The 12594-nt window shown below is 37.4% G+C and overlaps 1 protein-coding gene across 6 annotated transcripts in view; it reads left to right on the top strand.

Annotated features, from left to right (window-relative positions):
- MACROD2 (mono-ADP ribosylhydrolase 2) overlaps nt 1–12594 on the top strand; it is a 2138630-nt gene that overhangs the window by 1218634 nt on the left and 907402 nt on the right. The gene's annotated exons all lie outside the window — the stretch shown is intronic.

Below are 12594 nucleotides of genomic sequence, written 5' to 3'. Positions count from 1 at the left end.
AAAAAATCCCTCTACCTTGGGGGAAAAGGAAAGGAATAAGCATTTACATAGCACCTACTGTGTGTCAAGCACTGTGCTGAATGCTTTACAAATATTATTTCCTTTGATCCTTGCAGCAACTCTGCAAGATAGGTATTGTAGGGGCAGCTAGATGGGGCAGTTGATAGAGCACCTGCCCTGAAGTTGGGAGGACCTGAGTTCAAATCCGGCCTCAGACCAAACACTTGACACTTACTAGCTGTGTGACCCTGAGCAAGTCACTTAACCCCATTGCCTAGCCAAAAAAAAAAAAGATAGGCACTATGATTCCTTTTCCATCCTTCTCATAAAGAATGCAAACCTTTTTATATAGTTTATACTTCTGCAGTAATAGAATACATATTTCCCTATTAATCATGTTATGAAAGAAAACATAGAAAACAAGAAAAATAAAGTAAAAAAAAAGTATGCTTTAATCTACATTCAGACACTATCAGTTCTTTCTCTAGAAGTGGATAGCATTTTTCATCATACATCCTTTGGGATGTCTTAGATCATTGCATGGCTGAGAAAAGCTAAGTCATTCACAGCTGATCATCATACAATATTGTTGTTTCTGTGTACAGTGTTCTCCTGGTTCTGCTTATTGCACTTTGCATCAGTTCATGCCCAGGATCTATTTCTGAGGCTGGATTTGAATCATATCTTTTTTACTCCAGAGCCACCACACTTTCCACTACACTACCGAACCCTAAGATGGTAATTCTACATTCCTTTCTCTACTCAGACTCCTTCATAGGTTCCTGAAATTTCTTCCTCAGAATAAAGGGAAAAGCTTCTTTTTACGAGTTTGTTTACCTTTCCTTGTACATTTACTTTGTCATTATATATGGTATTGCCCAGATTTGCTAATCTGGGCATACTTATTGAGGGAGATGAAAGAGAGGGAGTTTTGCCAGTGTTGTCGCCAGCTGGAGTCTCAGAACTGAAAGATACAGACAGAGAGAGAGACAGAAAAACCTCATGAATGAATACACACATGTCAAAGCAAATAGAATTTCATGACTCTAAGTAAGATACAAATTACTTTGTATCCTGTAATTTTGCTACATCAACCACTGCTTGAAATAACTAGGTCATCAAGTTAGGACTTTTGCTAACTTATTATAAAGACTTTTAATTTTCCCACTGTTGAAAGGAATTTAATTTAATTGACCACAAGAATTAGAAGACTGTAAATAACTTTAACAACTCAGGCATTTGCTGCAATGTTGATGATTAATAAAACAATTATTATTTATATTTAATATGAAGCTCTGTATATGCTCTTGCTTGCAGATAACATTAGAAGTGGAATATGATAGAGGCTCCTTAATGAGATTCACAAGTATTTAAAGAAGGTCAACCAGTGGATGAATGATAATAGTTCACACTTCTATAGAACTTTAATTTTTGCTAAGTGATTTTCACACATTATTTAATTTTACCCTTACCACAACCTAGTGAGATAGGTGTTATTATTATTTGCATCTTTACATTTGAAGAAACTGAGGCTGGAGGTGGGGGCTTAGGGACCTGCCTAAAGTCGTACAGCTAATAAATATCTGAGGTAGAATTCAAACCTGGTCTTCTTGACTACAAGCCCAGCATTCAAGTCAGTCTTTGGGATAAGACTTGCAGTTAGATAAGACAGTTCATTGAGTTAGTTCACCAGAACATAAAACTCAAGTTAAAAAAAAAAACTCTTACTAGTCCGAAGTTATATCATTATAAATTTGATCCATTGTGCCTTAAAGTCATTTCAGTCTTTAAGAATCTCAAATTAAAATATAAATTGCTCAAAGAGAGATAATAAAGTCTTGATGCATTAATTGCTAAAGGAATGAGGTGAAGGATGGGGTTCAGTTCAGTGAGAATAAGATGGGGAGGTCCCAGAGGAGGAGGGTACGTCTCCAGCTCTGTAGAGATAGAAGGTACTTTGGTCTGAGGGCAGGTGTATTTCTACATTTCTCCAGATGCTTTCCTATCTCAATAGGCTGCATATTTTGCCTGGCATGGATGTTTGAATATAGAGAATGGTATACACTCCAGAAATGTTGTGGAGACAGAATTGGCAGAACTTTGCAACTGATTACACATAGGAGGTGTTGGGGAAGGAAAAGTCAAGGAATAATCTGAAATTATGGACTTGGGTTTCTCAGAAGAATGTGGTGAACTTGGAAGAAATGTGAAAGTTTGGAAGAGGAGTAGTCTTGAAAAGATTTGACCAAGGTCAGAGAAAATTGGTGGTTGAATAAGGGATATGACCCAGATCTGTATCTCTTTCCCCTCTCCCACAGTATCATGTTAATTTCAATGCATTTTAAATATTCATTTTATACATTGGAATAGTAATCGGAATATGAAATAGGGGCCAAATTTTCCATGAGGAGTATCTTGAGTGACTTTAAGCAATATATTACAGAGCCAAGACATTCTCAAAGCCAAGCTTGCTCCTTTGCTTATTTTTCTTCTTTGACTTTTTCATGAAAGCAAGATTTGGGTGTCAGTATGTTTGAAGCATAGTTAATTTTGTCCTTGTTGGCAAAGATCCTTCCACTGCCTATATAAAATCCTCACTTTTGAAGTCACTCTGAGAGCCTCGTTCTGGTGTATAAGATATTCATGGAACAAAGCAATAAGAGTGACTTCAAACTCGTTTTATTCCCCAGGCAGAGTATATTTCAATTTCTTTATCTCAGGTTACTGGTAACAAATCTTCATTAAATCTAAAGCAAAACATGAACAGATTGTGAGTCCTCATAATTCAGCCTGGAAATATTATGGTTATGCAGATACAATGAAATATTGGAGCAGACCTGAAGGGCACCATTTTAATACCTATATGGTTTCTATGTTTTAAGCCTTACTAAATCTGAACATCCCAATAGAGTTAATTTGACAAAAGCTTTATATTTTATATTTAACTTTTGTTATTTAGATAAAGTTTGCATTTTTCTGAACAAATGTTCAGAAGAACTTGTGTTAGAGATATAAACAGACTTTTTGGCACTGAGGGCAAAGTTTTTACAAAAGTGAGGTCAGAAGCATGAAATGTACTGCCTTTGCTTTGTAAGGGAAATTCACCAGGAAGTTGACAAAGATCAACAAGGTTTATATCCTGGAACAGACCATACACAGAGTATAATAAGGACACAGAAAATGTCAAATAGATAAAAACTCTGTGTGTGTGTGTGTGTGTGTGTGTGTGTGTGTGCGCGCGCGTGTCTGGTGCCATGCCTTCTTGCTTGTTGACTGTTATCAGCCTGTAGACTAACAAAGTTTATTCAGTTCAAAATCAATAAAATCTTCCTATTCACCTCCCTCTCTCGATCATCCTGTCCTTGACCTGTGGTTTCCTAACTGTACCAAGATTTCACTTAAATCCTTCTGCCTTGTAGCTGTTGCCTGGAGATTAAAGAATAAGCATCTTGCTTTGTCATATGCCTGGGGGGGGCCACCACTGGGCACCTCTCCCTTCTCTTTACTGTGTTTAAACTCAACCACTACAGTTAATCTATAGGTTAGATTTGACCATAACTTGAATACTCTGTGTGTGAGCTGGATCAATGGAAACATGGGTGAATATTTCTACATACTACAGAGATGGTGACTAGGGGAGAGAGATACAGTTGCTAGCCCCATAAGTGCCTCCTCACCTATGTTTTTCATCCTGACCTCACCTAGCACTTATGTCGCTCACTCTCACCATACAGTCTGCCCCTTAACACGCATAAATTGGTCTAATCCAAGATGAAGCAGCCTCCTTCTTACTCTCTAGACCTGTAAATACTTTAGTGGAAGTGCCTGTGCAGTTAGCCTCCAATGCGCTATGGAATTACCTCAGCAGAATTTTTCACATGCTTGTACACCACCATTACCTTTTCTATCTGACCTTGCAATACCTCATTCTCCATACTGTTCTGACATTTCTGTTTCTCAGCACCCTAGTGATATCATTGGTCTTCTTTGAGGATGAAGGATAAAAATAGAAGCAACAATAGGACATGTTGGCTGATTTCTGGGTAGTTTGGCCCATTACTCTTTTTGGGGAAACTTTGTGCCTCTTCCCTGCTGGTATTATTAGAAAATACTCTGAGACAGGTGGGGCAGGAGTATTGGTGCGTAAAAGATTTAAACTACATTTTTGTGATCATGTTGATCAAAATGGTATGCAATTAGTAGGTGCAGTGATTAGACATAAGCACTATGGATTATTTTTTGACTCACCCTTGCTTTCCAATGGAGGTCTATGAAATGAATATGTATTAAAATCAAAATGGAGATGTAGCACTGTGATAGAGAGCTGGCCTTGGAGATAGGAAGACCTGCTTTCAGTCCTATCTCTGACACACTGGTGGTATGACCCTAGGCAAATTACTTAAATTCTTATTGCCTCAAGCTACTTTCTGAACTTATATTTAGTTGTGCGGGTATTGATCTGTACAGCTTAAGGATGTTCCTGATACTAATGAAATCAAAGCTCCCTATCCCCCCCAAAAAATCAAAATAATCAGTCTATTGAATATCAGCGTAAGAATGGTAGAATTGTTATAAACCATGAAGCATGCCATCCCTGTTAGTTAACTCATGTTTTTGCCAAGATTTTATGGAGCAATGAAACTCATTCTAGCACCAATAAATTAACACCATCATGCTTCAGAAATGTGCATTTTTTTTTGGTGTGAAATTAACTGGGCATGACAATTCTTGACCATCATTTACTCCATAACATTAATCAGTGTCTTCACTAACCAGGCATGCAGAAACAGGCTGTGGGTTTTATAGAAATCTAAAAGGTATTTTTGAGTGACCATTATAACTGATCACAAACTGGTATAGGACCTTTCTAATCTTCATCTGACAAACTGTGTAAGTTGTCTTTTTTGTTTTGTTTTATTATTCCATATTGCTTTTTTCAAGGTTATTTTTCTTTTTTTTTCTCAAGGTTATTTCTAAACTCCTTTAGGAGGTAACTCTAGAACATTCACAGGAAATAAATTAAGAAACAAAGTGGGAAAAAAAGTAGAAGTCTCATTTGATCATAAAATCTTAGAATTTATTATGACAAATAATAGAAGTTTGGATCTGTTAGTCTATAATATCACAAAAAATAAAAGCAAAACTGTGTTTACTAAATTCAAGAATTTTCCCAGTTTATTCTGTGCTCAGTTGCTCCCTACACTGCTATCAGTACTATAGAGAGTTGGTGTTATGTCTAAGATAGTGAGGGTTGTCTACACTCTCTCTAAGCTTTTGTCTTTGTGGTAAAGGAGAATGGGTAGTAGGTTTATATGACTCTCCTGCTTTCAGACTCTCCCCTCTCCAGTCTGTCCTCCACATTGGCCCCAGAGAGATCTTTCTAACTCACAGGTCTGACTGTAATGTACTTGCCCCAAACATTGGTTCCATATTGATTCAGGACATAACACACATTTCTCAGGCCCTTTGCATTTGGATGCCAGCTTTCCCTCCTAGTAGTATTTTACATGTTCCCTTTCATTCACTAGACATTGCAGCCAAACTGCACTTTTAGCTGTTCCCCAAAGTAGGGACTTAATAAATGCTTATTGATTGATTGGTATTCTACCTTTCACCTCTCTGCATTTGTACAGTCTGCCATACCTAAAAGACATTCCTTTTAAATTCTGCCTGTCTGAATCTTTGTCTTCCTCTGAGGCTCAATGCAATTCTATTTAATTTTTTTAAAAAAGGCACTGTCCTAGATCCAGGTAAGAGCTCATGCATAACTTACTCTGCTATGTAGCCCTGGTTCCCTGACCCATCCAGATGCTAATATTGTTGGTCTGCTCAAATTATGATGCACACAAACACATATACACACACACACACACATACTCACTTGTGTGTGTGTGTGTGTGTGTGTGTGTGTATTTGTTATTTGTTGTTCTGTTGTTTTCTGGAGGGAACAACTCTTCAAGACCCAATTTTGGGGATTTCTTGACAAACAGACTAGAGATGTTTGCTGTTTCCTTCTCCAGCTCATGAGGATGAGTAAATGGAAGCAAAGAGGGTTAAGTGACTTGCCCAGGATCACATAGCTAACAAATGTCTGAGGCCAGATTTGAACTCAGGGAGATGAGTCTTCCTGACTCCAGACCCAGGACTCTATCCGCTATGCCACCTAGATGATAAATAGTCTCTCTCTCTCTCTTTCTCTTTTTTTCTCTCTCTCTCCCCCTCTGCTCCTTCTTTCTTTCTTTCTGTCTCTTAATCACTCTGTCATTCCCCTCCAATATAGGCTTCTCCCCCATCATATAGGCTTCCTGAGGTTAGATGTTCTATTTCAGTGTTTTTATATGAACTGCCTAGCACTGCCTAGTACCTTGCATATTGTAGGCACTGAATATTATTTTTTAGTTGAGTTGAATTGAGAACTGCACATTTTCACTTGTGGATATCTCTTGATGTGTTATCATTCTCTTCCACCTTTTTACCAGGAAATTTTATGTGTGCCTTTCATGTCATTAAAAATGTTGGATTGGACAGGGCCAAATACTGAACTCTACAATGGTATGAAGAAAGCTCTTTTAAAAAAAACATAAAGGAATCTATAAATATGGTATGTTGTTATTATTACTGTAAACTTCCACTAGAGACCTTCCTTCAGACTTCCATCAATTCGTTAATTAAGGCTTTTGGGCTATGGTTGGTTAACCATCTAGAAATCCATCTGGCCTAAATTTCTCTAAATTATCCATTAAGATACCTTGAAAAATAGTAAAAACACCTTGCTGAATATATTTTATATGTCAATAATAATGCACATTTATATAGAATTTTAAGATTTACGAAGTGTTTCCTTAAAACAACCCAGTGAGACAGAAAGCACAAATAATAGCTTAATTTAACAGGTAAGAAAAATGAGGCCCTGAAATGTTAAAAGACTTACCCAAGGTCACATAGCTAGGAAATGTCTGATGAGTAATTTGAAACTAGGTCTCCTGATTCCAAGTCCAGTGCTTGATCCATAAATCCACACTCTCATTTCCCCAATCTACTATTTTAGGAAATCAGATACAAAATGAAATGAGTATAGTTTCTCAAATGATTCACCTTAACTGACCGCACCGTGACTTTGAAGGTCCATTGACTTTCCTTGTGAGTGCTTATTAACCAGTTGTTTAACAATCTGTTCCAGAATTTTGCTTGGGATTGTCATAAAGGTCTCTACTATTTAGAAACTATTTTTCTGATTTGGAAAATTGGTATTTAAAAAACATCTCGAGTATATGTCACCTTTCTCATTCTTTTGATTTCTCTGTGATGCCAAACAAGCAGTAATGTTCAGTTTTCATCAGTGATCCCAGAAAATCAGTTCTTTCAGGACTCCGTGATAAATTTAATCTGGACTTAGAGATGGGAACCCACTTAACATTGCTGATATATCTTTTTAATTTTTTTTAACTATCTCCTCACCTATCTTGGGTTCTATTTCCTGTTAACATATTTGTTCTGGCCTTTCCAGTTCCTTGAAAGAAAAGATAGATGCAGATTAAGGTTGAGTAGCTGTGGACACTGCAGAATGTCATAGATGGCTATCTACTGCAACAAATTGCTCTCTCTGTCATCCCAACTCTCTCACTTATTTTCAATCTCTCCCTCTCTACTGGTTCATTTCCTGTTTTCTATAAAATGCCAGTGTGTCCCACATCCTGAACAAAGCCCTTACTTGATCTTTCTATCCCTGCCAACTATCAGTCTGTATCTTTTCTGCCTTTTATGCTAAATTCCTGGAAAAGGCCATCCACGATAGGTGTCTCCACTACCTCTCTCCCTCTCATCTTAGCCCCTTACAATCTGGCTTCTGACCTCATCATCCCATAAAACTGCTCTCTCCAGTTACTAATGCTCTCTTGGTTGCCAAATCCAGTAGCTTTTTCTCACTCCTTATCCCCCTTGACCTCTTGGCAGTCTCTGAAACTGTTGCTCACTCTCTCCTCCTTGATGTTCTCTTCTTTCTAGGTTTTTGGGATATCACTCTCTCCTTGGTTTCCTCCTACCTGACTGTTCTTTCTCTCTCTCCTTTGCTGGATCCTCATTCAGGTTTATCAATCGAATTGATTGATTGATAACCAAAAAACTGTTTATATGAGCATATGTATGTAAAATCCCTTAATTATTGCATTTTTCTCAGGGGTCTGTAATTCACAAATGAATACCTCAACTTCTGCTCCATACTGATCTTTCTAAGTCATTTCTAAGTCAGACTTCATCATCTGATTCTCTTCCTTTTTCTTTCCAAATTTTCCAGATCAAGTGACCCTGCTAGAGGTTTAAAATATCATTCATTCAATCAGTAAGCATTTATTAAGTGCCTGCTCTGTCTCAGACACTTTGGTAAGTTCTGGGAATATAAATTTTAAAAAAAGAATCCTTGCCCTCAAGGAGTTTGTAATCTAATGGAAGAAGACTATATCTAAAAGGAAGCTGACAGGGGTTGGAAACGAAAGTATTGCAGGTGGGGGCATAATGGAAAAAGTCTAAAGGAATATAGCCAAATGGGAAATGAAAAGATTGCTAGCCTGGGAACTCTCTTTAACTGATACACACACACACACACACACACACACACACACACACACACCCAGTGTGTGTGTGTGTGTGTGTGTGTGTAAAGGAACTCTCTGTTCTGTCCTCCAATAGGAGAAATTACATGGGCAGAGGGTACTGATGAATACCAAAGCTGATGTCATTTTGCAGGATAATTAGGTGTCTGGTGGCATAATAGAGGAATCCAAAGGAATGTAGCCTAGTGGGATATATGAGTGATAAAAGAAGGAAGCCTTCCTTTAGAAGCTGGAATGAGTAATAAGAAGGGAGAAAAAAAGGTTATATGTAGCTCTATGTAGGTCTGCATATGTATACAGACCCTTCTTTTAATGGAACAAGGATTGGAAAAGGAGTGAAGAGATCCAAGTTCTAATCCTAGCTCTGCTTCTAAATCAATATATGATTTTAGTCAAATCATTTAACCTTTCTGTTCCTGACTCACTTCATTTTGAAGATGAGAGTGTTAGACTGCAGGGTCCCTTTAGCTCTAAAATTAAGCTCTCTGCATTTGGAATATTTAAACATAAGGGACTTAGAGTGCTAAGAATACATGGTACAAAAATAAAAATTCATAATGTTAAAATTGGAAAAGCAGAATTGAAGTTTCTTTCTGGGTTACTGACTTCCCTCAATTTCAGATCATTTCAGTGCATTGTGGGTGAGTTCACCACACAAAGTTTGCCAAATTTAAATTTTAAACTCTAATATCATTTTTTGGCATTGAACTGCTGAGATTTAAGAGAGAATACAGGCTGTCTGGAAAGTCAAATTGCAGTTTTAAGTTTTAGTAGCTTAAAACTGCATCAAGCCTTTTGGGACCCTGTATATACAGAAATAAATAATCCTACATATATGAATTTTGTCCAGTTTTTTTTTTATCTTAGAAGACTTAATGAGGATATGTTTCTGGATGAACATTACCTTATTTCCAATTTTAATAACTATGATTATTATACATTGAGAATTATATTCTTATTACTTCCTCACGTACTGGGGTTTGCCTATATGTGGGTTCTGATAGTATCACCCAGTTAAGAAGTCAAGGGAGTAATTACTGGTACAAAGTATCCCACCATTCAAATCAACCTAGCAAATATTTATTAAGTCTAGCTCTTTGCTAGAACCTGGACATACAAAGGCAAAAATGAAAAATATTCTGCCTTCAAGGAAGTTAAATTTTAATAGAGGAGCACAAATACATAAAAATAAAGTAATTTGATGCAGGAGAAAACATTAACAACTGGAGACATAAAGATTTCATGGAAGAGGTAGAATTTGAACTGTACCTTGAAGGAAGGTAAGCATTCTGGGAGGTTTAAATAAGGAAGAAGTATTTTCCAAGTATGGAGGAATACTTGCAGAAATACAGAGTTGGGAGATAGAATATCAAGTTTGGGAAAGAGTAAGATTCTAGTAAGCTATTACATAAAGTATATCAAGGCAAGTAATATAAGAAAAGTAGGTCATAGGCAGATTTGGGAGGGCCTTAAATTTCAGGCTGAGGAATTTGTATATTCTCGTAGAGGAAATAGAGAGTTTTTGGAGATTTTGTGTTAGGGATATAACATGGTCATATCTGTGCCTTAGGAAAATTACTCTGGCCATTATATTGAAGATAGGTTGTAAATGGAGAACCTGAAAGTAGGGGAAACAAATTAGGAGGTTATTACAATAGTTCCAGTGATTAAGGCTTGAACTATTATGGTGGTTCTGTGAAAAGAGGGAAGGGAAAAGATGCGAGAAATGTTGTAGTGGTAGATCAAACAAATACAGCGTGAAAACTCGTTAAACATTGAGGTGTGGAGGAAAGGGTCAAAATTAATGCCAAAGTTACATACCTGGATAACTGAAAAGGTGAAGATACTCTCAAGAGAAATAAGGAAGTTTAGAGAATGGGTGGATTTAGGGAGAAAGAGAATGAATTCTGGTTTTGGATATGCTGAGTTTAAGATTCCAATGAGACGTCTAGACGGGGATCTCTGGCAGGCATTTGACACTGTGGGACAGTACAGGAGAGAGACTGGAATAGGTTATATAGATTTAGGACCCATCTATACTGTACAGAGATGAAACTTGAATCCAAAGAAGATGAGAAAATAACAAAGACAGAGAATGTAGAGAGAAGAAGAATCTAGGATTAAGGAGGCCAAAAGGGATCAATCAGCTCCAGTCAATGAGAGCAATGTCAATCATACGAAGGAAAGAGAGTACCCAGGACATGATCAGCAATGTCAGAATTTGCAGAGAAGGATAAGAAATGAGAAAAGCTTATGCAATTTTAAGATTAAGACATCAGTATTAATCTTGGACTGAGCAATGTCAATAGTGTGGTGGTATTGGAAGTTAGATTATAAAAGAATAATAAAGATAGCCCTCTAAAGTATCAATTAGTTGCTGTTAGAGTTTGTGACTCACTCTGGCTTTCCTGACTTTTTTTCAGTTTGTCTTGTCACTTTTTTATTGTCTTGATTTTCTTGTGTTCTCAACTCCCATAGATCTAGCTGGACCTACAAGAACTTCTGATTTTTTTTTTTTTTGGCTAGGCAATGGGGTCAAGTGACTTGCCCAGGGTCACACAGCTAGTAAGTGTTATGTGTCTGAGGCTGGATTTGAACTCAGGTCCTCCTGAATCCAGGGCCAGTGCTCTATCCACTGCACCACCTAGCTGCCCCAGAGCTTCTGATTTTTAAAAAATAAACAAATTAAAACATTGTCTTGTTGTAGTGATTTGAATAGTCTGCTTTGAGCCTTGGCCTGAACTCTAACTACTATGTGACTTCTGGAGTTCTGGCTCTGATACTTCTATTCCCATTCCTTGTCTGCCTGCCCATCTCTCTACTGTTGGCACCTTAATAATTACTCCTTGCCTGACCTTTCCCTTCCTTCTTCCCTTGATGTCTTCCTATTTTCCCTTCCCCTTCCTTATTTCTGCCTCCTTTCTCTGTTCTGATTTTTGCTTGTTCTCCTTTCCTGGCCCTTAGTCCTTTTCTTCTTCCTACTACTCTTTTTTCTTTCATCCTCCCTTTTATTATCCTTCTTTACCTTTTCTGCCTCTGGTCTCTTTTCCCTCTTTTCCTCTTTTCCTTTTTCCTCCTTCCTATCTTCTTTACCTTTCTCTTTCTCTTTCCCATCCTCTTTGTTCTCTTTCATCTCTTCTCCTCCTCCTTTTTGTTTTTGTTGTACTGTACTTAATCTCTTTTTCATCCCTTGTTGTTATCTTCATTCTCTTATCCTTTTTCTCTTTTATTCTCCCTATAATGGAACTGGAAAAGATTGAATAAAGAAACACCAGCCTGAAATGGAGAAACTAGACTGTATTAGAGGTGGCTAGTTATGTAATCTTCCAAACAAAAACATCTAACAAGGACATCTATAAACTATAACATAACCTAACCTTGTCTGCCGACATGACTCTAAACAAAATTGCAAAGTGTTCCAACTATTTCTCTACCTCCCTACTTGCTACCTCTTTTACCCTGTACCAGCTATCCAGTATTTTAATTCTGCCCCAAATCCTACCCCTACATCTTACCTCCGGAAATGTTCCATACACCAAAATTGCACAACATTTTCCCACAAAAATCTAACAACTTTAATTTTTTTCAAATGCTGCTGATTACAGCTAAGTGTTGATGTGATTGTTTGAAGAAGGTAATTTATATAATGGTGTGAATGACTGGTGCTCCTGGTGGCCCTTTAAAAGATGACCTAATTCACCCCAATTAATCTTCAAAGGTAGAATATGTGGAATAAAACTTTTTGAGCAGAGCGCCCTACCAGGTGCACTTGTTTATTGCATATGGAACAGCCACTCTCCAGCAGTAACATACAAGTACTTAAATGGATCTGTGAGCTTATTGATTTCAATGTTCCCTCCAAAGATGCAGAGCCCAACCTACTGATACTTGTCCATCTTGTGTTACTCTTGTCCACATCCTTCCAAGATTTTACCACATCCACCATGTTGGAAGCTTTCCTCTATTCTTCCTTACATCTTGAGGG

This window comes from Phascolarctos cinereus, unplaced genomic scaffold (genome assembly GCF_003287225.1).
Source record: "Phascolarctos cinereus isolate Bilbo 61053 unplaced genomic scaffold, phaCin_HiC Scaffold_2;HRSCAF=192, whole genome shotgun sequence".
Classification (NCBI taxonomy): Eukaryota; Metazoa; Chordata; class Mammalia; order Diprotodontia; family Phascolarctidae; genus Phascolarctos; species Phascolarctos cinereus.
The sequence above is the reverse complement of the archived record's forward strand: the minus strand, read 5'-3'. Positions and strand labels throughout refer to the sequence as shown.